This window comes from Scyliorhinus torazame, chromosome 1, assembly GCF_047496885.1.
Source record: "Scyliorhinus torazame isolate Kashiwa2021f chromosome 1, sScyTor2.1, whole genome shotgun sequence".
In the NCBI taxonomy this organism is placed as follows: Eukaryota; Metazoa; Chordata; class Chondrichthyes; order Carcharhiniformes; family Scyliorhinidae; genus Scyliorhinus; species Scyliorhinus torazame.
This window is the reverse complement of record NC_092707.1, coordinates 347,694,426-347,715,217: the sequence shown is the minus strand read 5'-3', so window position 1 is coordinate 347,715,217 and position 20,792 is coordinate 347,694,426. Positions and strand designations below refer to the sequence as shown.

Below are 20,792 nucleotides of genomic sequence, written 5' to 3'. Positions count from 1 at the left end.
GAGTTGTTGATAAATAGTCAACAACATAACCACAAGGGAGTAACATCCAGGATTATAGAAAACTTGTAGGATAATGACAATGTTGCTCCAATGAACGGAGCACCTTCACTTCCACCATGCCGCCGCCGCTCCTGTGCCCAAGCAACCCACAGCCTAGGCTCCTGCCAGCGGAGGGGGCGAATTGACCTAATCGACCACCTTCAAACCCTCGCAAAGAGCATCAAGGATAGGATAGCATAGGCCAGTCACCGGCGGGGGCCCAACCGCCTCCAGACCTCAAAGATCAGATGCTCTGTGGTCCATTGAAACTGCTGCACCCAGCCTCAAAATCAAGATTACTAAAGCGTGTCAGCCAATTTTCAATCTCAATCAAGAACATGCCTCCCATTCCCACTTCTTGCCAGGGACCGGGCTCACAGACACATGTTGCCTGACTCTTACCCCCTGATCTCATCAGGACAAATTATACGCCCTGCAGCAGGATCTCAACATCTCAAAGGCGGGCCCTTACCAGGGAAAGTGCTCTGCTGAATACAAGAACTCTCATTCTCGAAAATCTTCAAACTGAGCTCTGAAGACCAGCACCACAGAACTGAGATCTTCATCCAGGATGGCATTGCCAATGGCGGTCATCATCGACTTGCACACAGCACAGACAAGGCAAAAGCCCGCTCACTAACAACAACTCCACTGCAAGCCGGGTCCCATCTCAGCACACTTCGACCGCCATGATCAAACGGGGATTTTCTACAATCTATCTCTGCTCCTCTTCGTAAAACACCCATCAAGATCCTGCAGGGAAATAGCGCAAGACATAATCCCAAGAAAAGACAACTGTGAAATGTGAAAAGGATAAAATAAAGGATTACAAGATAAGCAAAGCCAGAGCTCGCGAAAACACAGCCCCTACCGCACTCACATTGAGTGACTCCTCGGTTCCTATCTCTTCTAACTAAGCCAGGTTCAGATTTGCAAGAAGACAGTAAACAGGAGGACTGCTGCAAATAGTCAAACATAGGCTGGGATTTTCCAGGTCCAAAAATCCCATTCAATGCAACAAACTGCCGAATTTTCCGTCTTGCCCACAATTTAAAAAAAATAGATTTAGAGTACCCAAATAATTTTTTCCAATTAAGGGGCAATTTAGCGTGGCCAATCCACCTAGCCTGCACATCTTTGGGTTGTGGGGGCGAAACCCACGCAAACACGGGGAGAATGGACAAATTCGACACGGACAGTGACCCAGAGCCGGGATCGAACCTGGGACCTCGGCGCCGTGAGGCTGCAGGGCTAACCCACTGCGCCACCGTGCTGCCCTCATCTTGCTCACAACGATTCCTGTCATGGGGCAGCATGGTAGCACAAGTGGATAGCACTGTGGCTTCACAGCTCCAGGGTCCCAGGTTCAATTCCCCGCTGGGTCACTGTCTGTGCGGAGTCTGCACGTTCTCCCCGTGTCTGCGTGGGTTTCCTCCGGGTGCTCCGGTTTCCTCCCACAGTCCAAAGACGTGCAGGTTCGGTGGATTGGCCATGATAAATTGCCCTGAGTGACCAAAAAGCTTATTCGGGGTTATTGGGTTACGGGGATAGGGTGGAAGTGAGGGCTTAAGTGGGTTGGTGCAGACTCGATGGGCCGAATGGCCTCCTTCTGCACTGTATATTCTATGTTCTATGCACAGGACCAAGAAATCCCGGCCATAAAAATTTTAATGGTCAAAGAAGCACTGATTGTTCCTGAATGTACAGAGGTTTGGGAATTAATTGGTTATTTGCATTTAATTTGGGCCAAATCCAGGTATAATATTTCATCCTTTCACTAAATTAGTACGATTAGAATTTATGCAGCAACTTATTTAAACGTTTTCCCCCCTTTCATTAGGAATGCTAAGAACCAGTACTCTATTAGGAATGCTAAGAACCAGTACTATTTAATGTGAACAGGAGGTAAAATCAAGTATAAAATGTTGCGGATTTATAATCTCAATGCGTTTGTCCGAAATTCTCCTGCCATTTAGTGGCAGTATTAACCCAGGGTAAAGGGTGACCCAGGTAACCCGTGGGCAGCATGGTCGCACAGTGCTTAGCACTGTTGTTTCACAGTGACAGGGTCCCAGGTTCGATTCCCGCTTGGGTCACTGTCTGTGCGGAGTCTGCACGTTCTCCCTGTGTCAGCGTGGGTTTCCTCCGGGTGCTCCGGTTTCCTCGGCAAGTCCCGAAAGACGTGTTGTTAGGTGAATTGGACATTCTGAATTCTCCCTCTATGTACCCGAACAGGCGCCGGAATGTGGCGACTAGGGGCTTTTCACAGTAGCTTAATTGCAACATTAATGTAAGTCTACATGTGACATTAAAGATTATTATTAGAGGAGGTAATTCAGACACTGGAAGTGTTTGCAATCGATAAGGAGGAAGTATTAGATTGACTACCTGCATTTTACTGGGACCAGATGAGATACATCCCAGGATATTGAGGGAATTGAGAGTTGAAATTGTAGAGGCATTGACCATAATTTTTCAGTCTTCCTTATTCTCAGGGCTGGTGCCAGAGGACCGGAGAACTGCAAGTGTTGCAACCTTGTTCAATAAAGGATGTAAACATAAGCCCAGTAACTACAGGCCAGTCAGATTAACTTTGGTGTTGGGGAAATTTCTAGAAACAATAGTTTGGGACAAAATTAATAATGGAAAATTGCAAGTTAATTAAGGAAAGCCAGCATGGACTTCTTGAGGGAAAATCATGTTTATATAGCTTGTTGGAGGCTTTTAAAAGGTAACAGAGATGATTGAAGAAGGCATTTGATACTTTGGAACACTGTGCTTCAGAAGGCAGTGGAGGCAGGGTCACTGAATATTTTTAAGGCAGATGTGGGTAGATACTTGTGAGGCAAGGGAATGAAAAGTTACCGATGTAGGTGGGGAATGTGGGAACTCAACACAAACAGGTCTGCCATGATCTTATTGAATGGGGGAGCAGACCCAAGAGACCAAATGGACTACTTATGTTCCTATTTTGTATGTTTATATGTTTGTATGATACAGTGCCACACAACAGACTTGTGAGAAAAGTTATAGCTCATGGAATAAAACGGACAGTAGCGACATGGATTCAAATTGCTGAGTGACAGGAAACAGAGAATAATAGTTCACAAATGTTTTTTGGGCTGGAGGAAGGTTTGTAGTAGAGTTTCCTGGGGAATGCCTCCCCCATAATGCAATGCAATGCCTGAGAGTGTGGTGGAGGCAAGTTCAATCAAGCCATTCAAGAGGGAATTTGGCGATTATTTGAAAAGGAATGCAGGGAGACAGCCGGAAAATGACACTAACTGAAATGCTCATTCAGACAGCAAGTGCAGACATGATGGGCCAAAAGGTCCCTCTCTGTGCTGTAGAAATACTGGGCTTCTTTGATGTCACCCTTTACAGTTCACCCACTGCTGGAGGTTTGGAGAGACCCTCGGAAACATATCGGTAGACTTTCTGGGACAAACCTCCCCAACCCTCCATCAAAGTTTATTCTTGGAATTCTCTGAGAATTTCACCAAAAATGAGGGAGTGCATTGTAACTCTACCTGATAAGAGTTACCAAGAGAAAAGGAATGCTAAGTTACAGCATCTTGCTGGAGGTCCCCATTGGTTCATAGAAGGAATTGAAGGACGACATGAGATCAAAAAGACCTGCACCAATTGTTGAGAAGTGGGGGGTTGGGGAGAGGCGCAGGAGCAAGAGGTAGATTTTGTTCTCACTGAGTACTGGACAATCTCTTCCTCTCAGGCTCTTTATAGGACGTCCAGGGCCACGTGCAAAATCATGTCTGCCCTCCCACTTTGTCTCTGAGCCATCCTGAAACATGCTGTTGTCTGTCAACCAGAACACTCCAACCTTCAGTGGAATATAACATACACACACTGCTCCATGAAAACTGTGTCTAATCAGCGTTTGATTGCTAAACCTTCAGGAGTCGCACCTCCAGACATTTTCAAATTCAGTATCAATATTGAGGACTCAGGGCACCACTCGATCCCAATTAGCACTCCCAACTCCTGGTTTGTCTGTCCTGCCTGTGGAGCAGGAAATACCCAGCAATGGGGACGAAGGATTCTGAGATTTTGGATTAAAGGTCGGGTGTAGAATGGAATTGGAATTTGTCCCACTGGGGTCTGTAAAATTATTTTCTGCTCCTTTAGTTTAAGCACAGTTACTTTTTTCTGACATCTTTCTGTTTGCCTTAATGCTGATACTCAAGTCTTCTTCCTATATTTTCTGTCCTATCACCATTCTTTGTGTAGTTTTCCGATTAACGAGTTAGGCTGTTAGTGTCCATTTAAAAAAATGTCTGATCCAGATCTTTTTTCTAATGAGCTCCACACTTAATAGATGGTTTCTGATCACAATGCAATGTTTTGGCTTCCTGGTATTGTGGGTCGTTTCAGTAAGACTACTTAATGTATAATCGGAGGTTGCCATATAATGTTAGGTGCCGCCCTATGTTCACAGTGCCAACTATAAACACAGTAATTTTAGCCCAGTCACCATCATAGCCAACGTCCTCTGCACGCTGCCGATCTGAAGCATGTTTTTTAATGCCTGCTAGTTACAGCAATAATTCACTATACTTCTCATCATGAAGGGAAATGAAGTGGGCATTATAATAATACAGACCCATCCAAGTGGCAGAAATCTCAACCGGGTGCTCAAGTCGCAACCATGATGCCAAATCTCAAGTAATTTAAAAACAATTAATGAAACATAATGCATCACCATAACATTGTAAAAGTTGAATCACAAGATACACTTGTTGCCCAACAACAAGCAGAATAATCAAGATTGATAGAATCTTTACAAAATCCAGGATAAATGCCCTGTTTCTTAATCTTGTTTGCTTTTATTAAAGCTTCTTAATATATTCAACCTAGCTAGGCTGGTTGGTATGCTAACAGTGAAAAGCTCGAGTTAGCTTCATTGGGAATGCAGGTAGAAAGGATTTAGAAAAAAATTCCCTTTTTTTTCAGCTTCCTCCCCCTTATATCACCTCCTGACTCATGCTGTTGCGCAGGTAAGGGCATTTGTCTGAAATGTTTACCCAAATTGCTATTTCTCATGCTTTAGCCATGGCAGAGACAGTGGGTAGGCTACTGTTTGCTTTAACGGCATTTCTTGGTTAACATATTCCACCAGTTATTACCTTCTGCCGAAATTAGTTCTGCCTGATTTCCCTTCCTACTCTTTGCTAATTTAAACTTGTGTTCAATGGAATTTGAACCCTTCTCTACGTTGAACTTGTCAGAGCTGCTGCTGTGAAGTCAAGGGAATCATAGACAGAGCATTAGAAATAAGTAAAGTAAACTGCATCGGCTTGGCCTCAGCTCACATCAAGACAATCCTCAGCCTGTGGAAAGCCATGGGAAACACATGGCTCCTCATTGCTTAATGCCTAGTAACAATCTCTCCATCTCCCCAGAGGACAGTGGTAATGAGAATCAGATTCACATCACAAAGCGCAGATAGGGGACTCTTTCTTTAATCCTGTGTTTGGGAGCTATCTGCTTGAGTGGTACTGGCAGGTAGTTTCAAACAGATTTCATTTCAGATTCACTGCTAGCCCTTACTGAAAAAATTGGTCCTCTACCTGAACTTCCAGGTCAACCACTGCAACAGTACACATTACTACCCTGAAAAAAATAAAAGCTGCTGCCGGGAAAAGTGAGCCACTTCAGAGCAATGTAATCCCAAATGGCTGTGATCGCCAGATCAGGAATCATCACGCTTTGTCAAAAGTGGTTCAATATTATCGTTTTGACGCTGGGGTGAGTCCTCATCACAGCAGGTGTGCGCAGCCCACATTATCATGTGACTGGATCCGAGATACCCCTTGCTTTTGGAGCAGGTTTACTGACAAGAAGAACCTAAACAGCATTTGGCTTCGTAACAACTCGAGCAAAAAGAGTAAGCAGTTCCATCTTAGTCACATGACTATTTCCCGGAACGTGGTAATACATTCTCGTTATACATCTGTTTCAGTGAAAACTGCTTTCACAGCTAATGAATTACTTCTGAAGTACAGTCACTGTAATGCAACGTAAATGTGTCAGCCAATTTTCACATAGCTCCATCTTACAAACATAAATGACAAGTTAACTGCTTTGATGGTGTTGATTGTGGTTTAAACGTTGGCCAAGACACCGGGGAGAGCTCCCCTGCTCTTTGAATAGTGAGTGCCATGCAGTCCACCTGAACAAGCAAACAGGGCCTCAGTTTAGCATTGCCTTCAAATAGCGATGTGAGCTCTCTTTTGCACTGCATTGAAGCACCGCCAAACATTATGTGCACACGTCCTGCTGTGGGGCCTAGAACTCGCTATCAGTCATGATCTCACTGAATGGCAGAGCAGACTTAATGGGCCCAATGGTCGACTTCTGCTCCTATGGTCTTATTCTGAATCATAAGCAAGAATGCTACAATGGAAACAAGCTGTTGATTTTATTACATCGCTGATTGGGTCAGCACACTGGAAATACAAGTTGGATCAGACATTAAAGGCCCTGCAAGACCACAGTACACTGTAGCAAATCCCCCTTTAGGGAAATCGTGGTGGTACATCGATATCTTAGTGTTTTCTGCTGAGAGCTGATGTGCGCTGGTTGCTTTATATTCGATGCCTGCATTTCTTCTCCTCATTTTTAAGAGCAGTGTTCTATGTGGGAAGCCATGTTATGTCCACCATCCAACAGCGCCATCCCAACCCACGATGTATTACAGCCATACACAGCTGTGACTGCTGCCATAATAAAGCATGTCAAAATTAAAAATGTCAAGAAAACGTTGAAGGTAAAATTGCTCAAATCAAATAAAAACTTCAGACACCAATGGGTCCAGAAACAGACATTTTACGAACATACAATTACAGACCAGAAAAGATGTTTCGGTTATTCGGCCCGTCTCACACAATTGTGACACCTTGTCTGTCGCAATAGAGACACTCGATCCTACCCAAAACAATGTGATCTCCTGGCAGATTCATTTTCTAACCCCCATGTCAAACTAAATGGCTGGCTTAATTGCGCATAACAATTATAAGTGAAAGTGTTTCTGTGGAACTTGCCAGCAGATGCTTCATTCATGATATCAGTTCACACTAGTCAATTTAAAAAAATTCCACTTCTGACAGAGAGTCATGCCCATCTAAGCACCTATCAGAAATCTGCAGATACACTCCCTCAAATTTGATATCCAACAGGAAACAGTGGGGGAGTGCCCACATCCTAATACATTAAAGGTGAGACTTTTTCTGAAGCTTTCAGTTGGTCCCTTTAAGGACCACTGACTGGGCTGCAGTAGAACTGGAAATGCTAGTTAGAACATGCATGGTGCAAGGCCCACCTTGGCCTATGTAGATTGGGTCAGGGCTGTTTTCAGGCGGTCACCAGGGACAACAAATAACAACGACTACAACATGATGACAACCATAGCTCTGGCGCAGATCGGGTGCAGGACCTCATGCCCAGAGATCAAGCCCCATTTTATGTCTGGAAACGAGCACAACGCGTACAAATCTCACCTCTGAGGCCTTTTCAGCTAGGTTTGAACTTAGATTGTCAATCCAGCAGAGGAACAGGCCCTTCGGCCCTCCTACACTGGTGGTTCAGTAGCTGTAGCTAAATTCACAGCTTGCTCCACTGGTAGTGCTTAATGAATTACACTCATTCAATTAGTGTTTTTTGTTTTAAATCAGGATCTTAATCCAATGGAAAGTACTGCAGGTACCCAGCAGAGAGCAGAAAAACCGAAAAAAGCCAGAAATGAATGGGTTCATTCTCTTTGTGCACTCACGCGGTTCAACAGGAAAGCATCATCAAGATGTTATGTGTTACCTTAATAAAACCCGCTACAAGGCCAAAGCCTAATCCTTCCAAGACTGATTCAAAACTACTTGACTGGTATTTAAACTACAATGTTTCTTTTCACTAAAGTCTGTTGACAAAGTCCTGTTTTTCTCTATCACTTCTTATGTGTAATGCATGAATTTGTGGCTTATGCAATGAAATAATTAGTTCATTCAGTGCACAGAGCAGCTCTATCAATCTTTACAGTTGATTGATATGGCAAAAAGTGAATTATGGCTCTTTTCTTATTGTGCTTGAGCCCAGACACTGCACAGTAAATGGAATATGCAGTGCTGGTGGGTACAGTCCTACAAAAGGCAAATTAGTCAAACTTGTGATTAATGGGTAATCGCTTTTTATAAATGCCTTTCTTTAAACGACAGAATAACAAAAGTCTTAAATGATGGCAGAAATGAAACAATATTTATTAAATGTAAGTTGTAAGCTTGCTTGGAACTGTGTGACCTCTCCTTTACTTCAACCTTTGTGCAGAGTTCAACCCAGTTTTTACATAATGAATTTCACTGGTACAAGGTCATTTTTTACAGCCTGTAGTGATGGCAGCGCATTACAGAAATCATTAAGGTTTCTTTCATCTTCAAACTAAATAAGAGAGCTGCATGAAGTTGTGTGAGAAAGCAATAGGGAAGAGAATAAAAGGAGCATGAGAAAAATGGACCTGATGAAAAGGACAATAAAGGAGGAAAATACTAATCAAGTATTTTCTAGATGGGCAGACAAGCAAGGACATGGGCAGGTATGCTGTCCAAGTACTTATCTGTATCGTTGAGTAAATCAGCCTTTGTATTGTTTTTTCCAGGTATCATTTGAGCATATCCCGATTGCAGGGTTCAAGGTTACATTTCTTCCCTGTTCCTTTGTTCTGTTTTCCCAAAATGTCCCAGGGATGTTTGGATAAGCAAATCAAGATAGTTACTCAGCATTTACAGCACAGTAACAGGCTATTCAGCCCAACAGGTCCTTGCTGGTGCTTATGCTCCATAGCAAGCTAGCACAGTAGTTAGCACTGTTGCTTCACAGCTCCAGGGTCCCAGGTTTGATTCCCGGCTTGGGTCACTGTCTGTGGAGTCTGTGCGTTCTCCCTGTGTCTGCGTGGGTTTCCTCCAGGTGCCCCGGTTTCCTCCCACAAGTCCCGAAAGACGTGCTGTTAGGTAATTTGGACATTCTGAATTCTTCCTCTGTGTACCCGAACAGGAGCCGGAATGTGGCGACTAGGGGCTTTTCACAGTAGCTTCATTGCAGTATTAATGTAAACCTACTTGTGACAATAATAAAGATTATTATTATGAATCTTCTCCTGTTAATTGCAAGAAAATGTGGTTAATTGAATGCAGGTAGTGCACATTAACAGGGGATTCACTTGAGCACCTATGTATAGATATAGGCTAAAACTGCTATTGCGTTAGGAGCTGAATGCTTGTAATGTTTAACTCTATAAAATCAATCTAAAGGTTTGAGAAGATTGGCTCCAGTTCTATCCTTCACCAACTGGCTTTCTGGAATAAAACCCGTCTTCATCGAGACCAATCAACGTGTTCTTCCACTCCTTTCTCCTTCATGTGTTTATCCAACTTTTCCTTAAATCCTTCTATGCTAGTCACCTCAAATAGTTCCACATTCTAACCGCTCTCTCTGAGTACAGATGCTCCCCCTGAATTCCCTCTTTGATTTATTAGGTACTATTTTACATTCATGGCCCCTCGGCCTGGGGTGCCCAGAAGTGAATCCTCTCAAACCCATTTGTAATCTGCCATATTTTATTCGGTCATCACTGAGTTTTCTCTTTTCTAGAGAAAACACCCCCAGTCCTTCCATCTGGTGTCTTCCCAGCAAATCGCGCTACACCTCCTCCAGTACCTCCATATCCCTTTTGTAATATGCAGACCAGGACTGATTCCAGCAATCCAAGTGTTGGCTAGTATCCCTCTAGAAAAGAACGCCTGTGCTCTGATTGCTTTTTAATGATGCCCTTATTCAACTGTGTTGCCACTTTTTGTGATCGGTGCATCGTATCCCTAGATCCCTTTGAGCCAATTAGCCAGAGGACAATTTTACCAGTCACTCTGAGATGTGTTTGGAAGCAGTGGTTCGAGAAAATAGCAGAGAAAGATGTCAAGCCAGTTCCGCAGTGTGTTCACACCTCCTGCCACTTTTCCCAGAGGCAACGGGAAGTCAAGCAATTTTGTCAAATGGCCAATTAGCAGCACATTTCCAAGAGCCCATGAAATTTCAATAGCATTGTATGAGCCTCATGCTATGTCAGAACCTTGGCTACTCATGAAATGGCCCTGAAATCAAACATATGCAGAAGTTCTATTACATTGGATTCCAAGATCATTCTTCATGCCAACAGCTCCTGTCTCTGGTAGGAAGAGATGGCTATTAGGATCAGTGTCTCTGGAAGAATAATGAAAAGGAAGAGAGAGGCCTCTCTTGTACTTTAATCAGAAGAGTGAGAAAGAGTGGAGTTTGAGAAGAAAGAAGTTGTCCATGCTAGCGTGGGCCACGAAGGTGAACAGAGTGAACAGTCCCAAATGCTGTTGGTCCCTGTAAAGACATAGCTGGTTGGCATGCATAGGAAAAGGAATAGGTTATTCAGCCCTTGAGCCGACTGTACCATTCAATTAGATCATCGCTGATCTGCACCTCAACTCCATTTAGTACCCAACTTTCCACCTTGATACTCTTACGAAATAAATTATTTTTGTTTTGAAATTAACCTGACATAAGAGAGTTACTTATTACCACTCCACCCAAATTGGAGCCACACTTATCGATCAAGCTGACTTCTGAGTGAAGAACATGTCACTGCCCCTCACATGCACTCTGTGGAATTAATGTGCAAAAAACCCACCTCTGTCCTTTTACCCATATACTAAAGGGTATTCCCACACCCTGCTTCCACTGTGGGTTGACAATATAAAATCCGTCCCCCATCCACCAGCAATCCCCCTCTCCCTCCTGCTTGTGTCTGCCCCATTAAAATTTTAACTGACCTTTCAAGTGGCAGTCTCCGAGGTTCATTCTGCTTAGGCTGCTGATCACCTGGGAAAATGTTGTGCGCTACAATCATTCATAGTCCAATTTAGCAAGTGGGCCTGAAACAAGCTTAAAACATTTGATTTTTTTTTATAGGCAATAGGCCTAAGGACAGTTCCAGTGCACTTTGGGTGCCGGCTTCATGAACCTAACCAATATGGTGGCCGGTGCCTGTCCAGTGTAGAATGCGCAAATGATTGTCATATTGGACCCTTCGGAGTCTGTTTTCATATCTGTAAAATGGGTGTACTGCAGTTGAATATCTGAACCCTCTTATCGATAAGTGGTGCCTCAGAACCTTTCAAAGGCGAGCAGTGGACCTCTCCCAGTGTCCGAGCCAATATTTATCTCTCAACCAAAGTAACTAAAGCAACTTACCTGATCATCTGCCTCATTGATGTTAGTTTGATCTTGTTGCATACAAATCAGCTGTTGTGTTTACTACACTTCACTGATCCTAAAGTACTTTGGGATAATCCAAGGTCATGAGAAATGGAAGTCCTTTCCTTTCTTCCTAGTTCAAAAATACACCAACAGCACTTTAAATGAATAAGGCCTATAATATGCTACTGGAATGCAGGCAAGGTGCATAGTGTACATAAGTACTGCGACACGGTAGCACAGTGGTTAATGTCATAATATACACCAGTATATCATGGTGCACACACACACACACACACACACACACACTGATGGACATGCAGTGGGACCAATCAGCATACACAACACAACAGCCAATCACCAGTGAGAGCACACGCACTATAAAGACAGGGGACAGGAGAGTTCCCGCTCTTTCTAGTAGCAGCCAGCTCAGAGCACAGAGCTCACAGCCTGCAACACAGACATTCACCATGTGCTGAGTGCATCATTTGGTTAGGACTAGGCAAGGGTCAACAGTTAAAGCTGGTATTGCAATTACCCACAGTTCAAGTATGTTAATATAGTTAATCTTATAATAAAATAGAGCTGCACCACTTCCAGTGTTGGTGACCTGTTTGTAATCCAGAACACCCAACACATCATGGTACAAGGAGTGGTTGCATACTAGCACTTCTGAGACCCACCTGCAACTAATCAGCATTCCAGCATCCTGAAGTATGGAGAGCATCAACCCGCCGCCGCCGCTCCGCATCGCCGGCACCTCAGCGTACAGTGACAACCAGCAACGATCCCCAGGCAAGATGTTCAAGATCCGGGTTCCGCAGCAGCTCCAGTGCCACGGCGATCTCCACGAAAACTGGCGGGCATTCCGGCAAAAGTTTGAAAACTTCCTGCTGGCAGCCGAACTAGAAGACTTGGCCGATCCTGAAAAAACAGAGCTTCTCCTCACCATCGCCGGTGCCAGAGCAAAAGAAATCTTTTAAAAATTCAAGTTCTCCAAGGGGCAAAACAGGAGCGACTTCCAGGCAGTCCTGGACAAATTCGGCAAATACTGTGAGGAAAACACACTCCAACCAGCAAGAAAAGGTAAGAGAAGCGCCAGTGCTCACCTCAAGGCCGAAATCCCGGAGCAGAGAACTATTTTGGATGGTGGCCATCTTTCTAAAGGGACTGCACTTGCGCAGTTGCGTGACGCCGCGCATGCGCAATCACGAAAACGGCCATCAGTAAAGGAACCGCGATCTGCGCGTGTGCAAACGCCTCCTACATGCTACGTCACGCGCGTCATGACGTCAGAGGCCCCGGACCACGCCCATTTAATGGCGAAACGTCCCAAATCAAAGAAAAAATCTTTTAAAGCTGTAAAACAACCTTCCTTCACCTGGAATGACAGCACAATGCCTCAAATTGAACCAGGAAATGAAATAAATCTCCAAAGAACCCTGCAACAAGCTGTTACCTGCGCCTAAACCAAGTCCGATTCCGACTTCCCGCAGCCCAGTGACACCGAGGACCCGAGGGAGCCTCTTCGAGTCGCTGTTATAACAAAGAACATGCTGTCCCGAATCAAAACCACCAGCTGCTGTTGGTGCACAGCATTGATCCAGACGACGAGTGGTGTGCCACCATGACGGTCAACCGATCCCAGATACAATTCCGCCTGGACACTGGTGCTTCCGCTAATCTCCTGGCGTGGTCAGCCTTTCAGACCCTTGAGGTTAAACCAACCATTCTTCCGTCAACCTGCCAACTAGTGGACTACAATGGCAACGTCATTCCTGCTACCGGTTCATGCCAACTCGAAGTGATGCACAACTCGCGAAAAGCCATCCTTCCCTCCGAGATCGTGGGCTCCTCGAAGGACTCTCTGCTAGGCGCACAGGCATGCAAACTCCGAAACCTCGTTCAACGAGTACTCTCTCTCTCTCCAGAGGACAAGTCTGCCTTCCAGATTGCGGACTTCAGGGCGCAACTCAATGCCATCATCGTCCAGCACCGCGACGTTTTCGAAGGCATGGGCACGCTTCCATACATTTACAAAATCCTGCTCAAACTATACGCCACGCCTGTGGTTCATGCACCTCGCAGAGTCCCAGCACCCCTCAAGGACTGCCTCAAGCAGCAGCTGCAGGACCTCCAGGAGCAAGGAGTGCTCTCCTGGGGAAGTTCATCCCCAACCTCACCTCCCATACCACAGCTCTCCGGAACCTGGCCAGGAAGGTGACGGACTTCCAATGGCTTCCCGCCTACGAGCGCGAATGGGAGGAACTTAAGACCAAGCTTAACACGGCCCCGGTATTGGCATTTTTTGATCCCATGAAGGAAACAAAAATTTCAACGGATGCCAGCCAATCCGGCATTCGGCGGTGCTCCTGCAACGCGATGAGGCCTCATCATGGACCCCCGTTGCATATGCGTCACGTGCCATGACCCCCACGGAATAGCGCTATGCACAGATCGAAAAGGAGTGTCTGGGCCTGTTGACTGGGGTCGACAAATTTCATTATGTGTACGGCCTCCCCCTGTCGAGACCGACCATCGCTCCTGGTCAACATTATACAAAAGACCTGAATGATATGGGGCGTCATTCTCCGACCCCCCGCCGGGTCGGAGAATGGCCGTTGGCCGCCGTGAATCCCGCCCCCGGCCCCGCCGAAGTCTCCGGTACCGGAGATTGGGCGGGGGCGGGAATCGGGCCGCGCCGGTTGGCGGGACCCCCAGCTGGATTCTACGGCCCGGATGGGCTGAAGTCCCACCCAGAAATTGCCTGTCCCGCCGGTGTAAATCAAACCTGGTATTTACCGGCGGGACCAGGCGGCGTGGGCGGGCTCCGGGGTCCTGGGGGGGCGCGGGGCGATCTGACCCCGGGGGGTGCCCCCACGGTGGCCTGGCCCGCGATCGGGGCCCACTGACAGCGGCCGCTGACGTTCCCGCGCATGCGCCGGGAAACTGACAGCGGCCGCTGACGCTCCCGCGCATGCGCCGCATTTCCGCGCCAGCTGGCGGGGCAACAAACGCCATTTTCGCCAGCTGGCAGGGGGGAAATCCCTCCGGCATCGGCCTAGCCCCTCAATGTTGGGGCTAGGCCGCCAAAGATGCGGAGCATTCCGCGCCTTTGGGCCGGCGCGATGCCCGTCTGATTGGCGCCGTCTTTGGCGCCAGTCGGCGGACATCGCGCCGTTGGGGGAGAATTTCGCCCATGACCCCTCGCTTCCAGCGCATTCTGCCTAAACTCCGGCGGTACGATTTCCAGCTCCTATACACCCCGGGCAAGGACCTGATCATAGCCGACGCTCTGTCCAGGGCAGTCAACACCCCGTGTGACCCAGAGGGGTTCGTCTGCCAGGTTGACGCCCATGTGGCCTTCATGGCCTCCAATCTGCCGGCCGCGGATGAACGCCTTATCCATATTCGCCACGAGACTGCGGCTGACCCCCTACTACAGCGTGTCATGCGCTACATGACGGACGGGTGGCTGAAGGGCCAATGCCCGCAGTTCTACAATATCAGAGACGCTCTGGCAGTAGTCGATGGTGGCCTCCTGAAGCTGGACCGCATCGTGATCCCGCACAGCATGCGCCAGCTCGTTTTGGAACAGCTACACGAGGGCCATCTTGGCGTGGAGAAGTGCCGACAGAGGGCCCGAGAGGCTGTGTACTGGCCCGGCATCAATGAGGACATTGCCAACACAGTGCTCAACTGCCCCACCTGTCAGCGGTTCCAGCCGGCCCAACCACGTGAGACCCTACAGCCCCATGAGTTGGTCACGTCCCCTTGGTCTAAGGTAGGCGTTGAGCTGTTCCATGCGCTCGGCAGGGACTATGTTCTGATTGTAGACTATTTTTCGAACTACCCGGAGGTCGTACGCCTGCACGACATCACATCATCGGCGGTCATCCGTGCCTGCAAGGAGACCTTTGCTCGTCACGGCATCCCACTCACTGTGATGTCGGACAATGGCCCCCGCTTCGCGAGCCAGGAATGGTCCAACTTTGCCAGCAGGTACAACTTTGTGCATGTGACATCCAGTCCCCTGCACCTCCAATCCAATGGCAAAGCGGAAAAGGGCGTCCACATCGTCAACCGGCTCCTCTGCAAGGCTGCCGATGCAGGATCCGACTCCTACCTCGCCTTGCTGGCCTATCGTTCGGCTCCACTGTCCACTGGCCTGTCGCCAGCCCAGCTGCTCATGGGTCACACCCTCAGGACCACGGTGCCGTCCATTCACGCCCCAGACCTTGACCACGTTCCGGTTCTTCAGCGGATGCAACAGTCTCGTGCACAACACAAGGCGGCGCCTGACGCTCGGGCGACTGATCTCCCTGCTCTGGCGCCGGATGACAACGCCCGCATCCATCTTCCGGAGGGTGGCTGGTCTGCAACTGCTGTGGTTCTTCGGCAGGTGTCTCCCCGCTCGTTCCTGGTTCGTCTGCCAGATGGTTCCATTCGCCGCCGAAATCGGTGTGCCCTTCGTCTCGTTCCACGCTCGCTACGTGATCCTCCACCGGTGCCACGCCATCCTGTTGTCCCCAACCTGGACTATGTGGAGATTCCGAATACTCTGCATCCTCCTCACTCTGCCGTGGCCCAGCCCGTTCCTCAGCCGGTGGCTCCAGACCCACCCTTGAGGCGGTCAACCAGAATTCGTCGCCCACCTCAGAGACTTGATTTATGAGTTTTACAATGTTGGATTCTTTGATCTGTTCTGTTATCCTGTTTCATCGTTCCAGTAGTTTGTATATAATGATCATTTCGTTGTTGGTGTGACACCCTATTTCTCGGCACCAGGCACCTTCCCGTGTAAATAGATTAGCCTCATGTACATAGTCATGTAAATAACACGCACACACATAGTCAGGTACATTCACTACACAATATTTATTGTCACGCAGGCACATATTCTTTATATAAAAGGGGGGATGTCATAATATACAACAGTATATTATGGTGCAGACACACACACACACACTGATGGACATGCAGTGGGACCAATCAGCATACACAACACAACAGCCAATCACCAGTGAGAGCACACGCACTATAAAGACAGGGACCAGGAGAGTTCCTGCTCATTCTAGTAGCAGCCAGCTCGGAGCACAGAGCTCACAGCCTGCAACACAGACATTCACCATGTGCTGAGTGCATCACCTGTTTAGGACGAGGCAAGGGTCAACAGTTAAAGCTGGTATTGTATTTACCCACAGTTCAAGTATGTTAATATAGTTAACCTTATAACAAAATAGAGTTGCACCACTTCCAGTGTTGGTGACCTGTTTGTGATCCAGAACACCCAACACATCAGTTAACACTGCTGCTTCACAGCGCCAGGGTCCCAGGTTCGATTCCTGGCTTGGGTCACTGTCTGTGTGGAGTTTGCACGCGCTCCCCGTGTCTGCATGGGTTTCCCCCGGGTGCTCCGGTTTCCTCCCACAAGTCCCGAAAGACGTGCTTGTTAGGTAATTTGGACATTCTGAATTCTCCCTCCGTGTACCCGAACAGGTGCCGAAATGTGGCGGCTAGGGGTTTTTCACAGTAATGTCATTGCAGTGTTAATGTAAGCCTACTTGTGACAATAAAAGATCATCATTACTTTGTTATGTAACACCTCAGGAAGACCACAATTGGAGTAGTGTGTGTATCTTTGAGTTCCATACTGTAGGAAGAATGATGAAGGTAATAGACAGAATTATTGCACTGCTGTCCATTAGAATGAAGAGAGACTGAATATACTTATTTGATATATTACATATTTCCCCTCATTCTAGACTCCTCAACCATTGAAAGCAATCTGTACCTATCTCTTCTGTCAACACTTCAGAATTTTAAATACCTGCATCAAATCACCTCTTAATCTCCTTTGCTGCATTGATTCTGCTTCCAGTTTCTGCAATGATAAGAAGAATCAGAAAGATAATAAGTTGCCTGCTGTCCACATTTTCCTTCTGGTTAGGCTCACGTATGTGGCCTCAGAGTATGAACTGCAAAAAAAAGCGAAACCATTTGTGATCGAAGACCACGATCACGTAATCAGCCCACACCTCCCATGTGTCTACCCCCAAAAGCATTGGCTTCGTGAGTTGGCAGAATTTGCATTGCCTCTTCCTCCAGTTGCACATTATTTCCTTTCCCGACAAAAAATGTTTACTTTTGTCAGTTACGCACTATGCAATTTGACAACTATTTAAGAATTTTTATCATTTGCCTTACAAAATTCTCACTAAAGTAGTGAGGTTTCAATAGATTGATATGCATTGCAGGGTTCCATATTCATTTAATTGAAGCTTTTTCTGTACATTAGCTGCTACAGACCGTTGAATAAACTGGGTGATGCCTTTAGATTTGTGAATGTAATTTTAAGCTAGTGGCTATTACAGATTGAATGGCTGAATTGTACATTAATGGCAGCTTGTAGTCATCACACTTATCTTTACTGTCCTTGTGTGGTCACGGAACCCCAACCCTGTGCCATTTCCTTCCACACAGTCCTTGATCTCTTGACAACCCTACTATTGCAAGTCCAATGTCTAATTTCATTCCAAGTCATATTTACACCATAAATGGTGTATTCTGACTTCATTTCAATCCACCATGATTTGACATTGCTGTGTGTTGAGAATATTGGATGAGCAATCCAGCTTTAAATGCAGCAGTATTGTTCAAAGCAGGGCTTCCTCTGTGCTCCCTTCCCTGATGAAAGAATGCCCGGCATAAGTTGCCAACTGGCAGCAGAAAAGGTATCTTTGCCCTTCCCAGAAATATTTATATTTGCTGACCTCAGAACTCTACCAGCGGGCTGATTGGGTGAGTAGAGGTCGGAATGCTGCACTTCGGACGGTGGACTATGGGACTCAGAATTATAGGATTCAGAATTTCAAAACCTGGAGCTTCTAGACTCTGATTTCGTCCCTCCCATATGTGCCTCCCTGTATCCAGGTTTCTGTCTCTCTCACTCCCCTAGCTCTGTTCCTGCTATCCACGTCCCTGCCTCACTCCCTCCCTGCATCCAGGCCTCTGTCTCTCTCAGCTGGGCACATTAGAAATTCTCTGCATTATGAAATCTCAGGAATCTGAGTACACTATGTGTATCTTTATTGGGAATCTAATTATCATGCTCGTAAAGGTGACTGATATTCACAACTTTAAATATGGACTGTATTCAGCATGTGCTTTTCTGGAACTGCATTTTCTTTTAAAAATTAACATTGAAAAGTGGCTAAGGTGAGTGCGAGGGTCAGGTGACTGCTGCAACTTCAGCACAGACTACATCACGTCTCCAGAAAGGTCCTAATTGAATGACAATGGGTGGTGTTCCTTACCTTGAGTGGCCACATACAAGAAATCCAGGTACGACCTCCGCAAAGCCATCCGGAATGCCAAGAGAGAATATCAAACCAAGCTAGAGTCACAGACAGACTCTCGGCGATTGTGGCAAGGACTAAACAACATTAAGGGCTACAAAGCGAAGCCGAACAGTATCTCTGGCAGCAGCGCACCCCTCCCCGATGAACTCAATGCATTCTATGCTCGGTTCGAGCAGGTAACCAACAATCCGCTGGTGAGTGCCCCAGCAGCCCATAATTCACCCATACCCACCATCGCAGCTTCCGAAGTCAGATTGGCCTTCCTGAAAGTGAACCGTCGGAAGGCGACGGGCCCAGACGGGATCCCTGGTCGTGCACTCAGAGCCTGCGCGGACCAGCTGGCAGAGGTATTCACGGACATCTTTAACCTGTCCCTACTCCACTCCGAGGTCCCCACCTGCTTCAAGAAGACCACCATCATACCGGTACCAAAGAAGAACCAGGCAACGTGCCTCAATGATTACTGACCAGTGGCCCTGACTTCAGTCGTAATGAAGTGCTTCGAGAGGTTGATCATGAAGCGCATCCCCTCCATACTCCCAGAACGCCTTGATCCACTGCAATTCGCATACCGCTGCAACCGGTCCACATCAGACACCATTTCCCTGGCCCTACACTCATCCTGAGAGCATCTCGAAAACAAGGACTCCTACATTAGACTCCTATTTATTGACTACAGCTCCGCCTTCAACACCATAATCCCAGCCAAGCTCATATCAAAGCTCCAAAACCTAGGACATGGCTCCCCACTCTGCAATTGGATCCTCGATTTTCTGACCAACAGACCACAATCAGTAAGAATGAACAACAACACCTCCTCCACAATAGTCCTCAACACCGGCGCCCCGCAAGGCTGCGTACTTAGCCCCCTACTCTACTCCCTGTACACACACGATTGCGTGGCAAAACGTGGTTCCAACTCCATCTACAAGTTTGCTGATGATACGACCATAGTGGGCCGGATCTCGAATAACGATGAGTCCGAATACAGGAGGGAGATAGAGAACCTAGTGGAGTGGTGTAGCGACACCAATCTCTGCCTCAATGCCAGCAAAACTAAAGAGCTGGTAATTGACTTCAGGAAGCAAAGTACTGTACACATCCAGTCAGCATCAACGGGGCTGAGGTGGAGATGGTTAGCAGTTTCAAATTCCTAGGGGTGCACATCTCCAAAAATCTGTCCTGGTCCACCCACACCGACGCTACTACCAAGAAAGCACAACAGCGCCTATACTTCCTCAGGAAACGAAGGAAATTCAGCATGTCCACATTGACTCTTACCAACTTTTACAGATGCACCATACAAAGCATCCTATCGGGCTGCATCACAGCCTGGTATGGCAACTGCTCGGCCCAGGACCGCAAGAAACTTCAGAGAGTCGTGAACACCGCCCAGTCCATTACACAAACCTGCCTCCCATCCATTGACTCCATCTACACCTCCCGCTGCCTGAGGAAAGTGGGCAGTATAATCAAAGATCCCTCCCACCCGGCTTACTCACTCTTCCAACTTCTTCCATCGGGCAGGAGATATAGAAGTCTGAGAACACGCACGAACAGACTCAAAAACAGCTTCTTCCCCACTGTCACCAGACTCCTAAATGACCCTCTTATGGACTGACTTCATTAACACTACACCCTGTATGCTTCATCCGATGCCAGTGCTTATGTAGTTACATTGTATATGTTGTGTTGCCCTATTATGTATTTTCTTTTATTCCCTTTTCTTCTCATGTACTTAATGATCTGTTGAGCTGCTCGCAGAAAAATACTTTTCACTGTACCTCGGTACACGTGACAATAAACAAATCCAATCCAATCCAATCCACACCAAGCCAAACGCTGTTGTGGAATTCACACCTCGTATTATCGATGGACTTACTCAAAGCTGAAGCCCAGGCTGCACGCCTTCAAATTTGAAAGAGAGTGGCAGAAACCAGTTAATCATGTCAAGGTGTGAACATTCCATTGTGTAGCAATGTCTTCTAACTTCAATCATTCTGGATGGACAATACAAGTATTGACTATGTGATTGAAACCATTTTCATACAACAAACAAAAGAGAAAAAGGAAAATCTCAGCAGGTCTTGCAGCATCTGTAGGGAGAGA

General features: G+C 46.9%; 1 long non-coding RNA gene across 1 annotated transcript; it reads right to left on the bottom strand.

Moving 5' to 3' along the window:
• Nucleotides 1-6,463: 6,463 nt before the first annotated feature.
• LOC140425838 (uncharacterized) lies at nucleotides 6,464-11,441 on the bottom strand. Its single transcript, XR_011948041.1, has 2 exons — nucleotides 11,320-11,441; nucleotides 6,464-6,776 (listed from the first exon to the last, which is right to left on the bottom strand). It is a non-coding gene; the product is annotated as an uncharacterized lncRNA (long non-coding RNA).
• Between the last annotated feature and the right edge of the window lie 9,351 nt (nucleotides 11,442-20,792).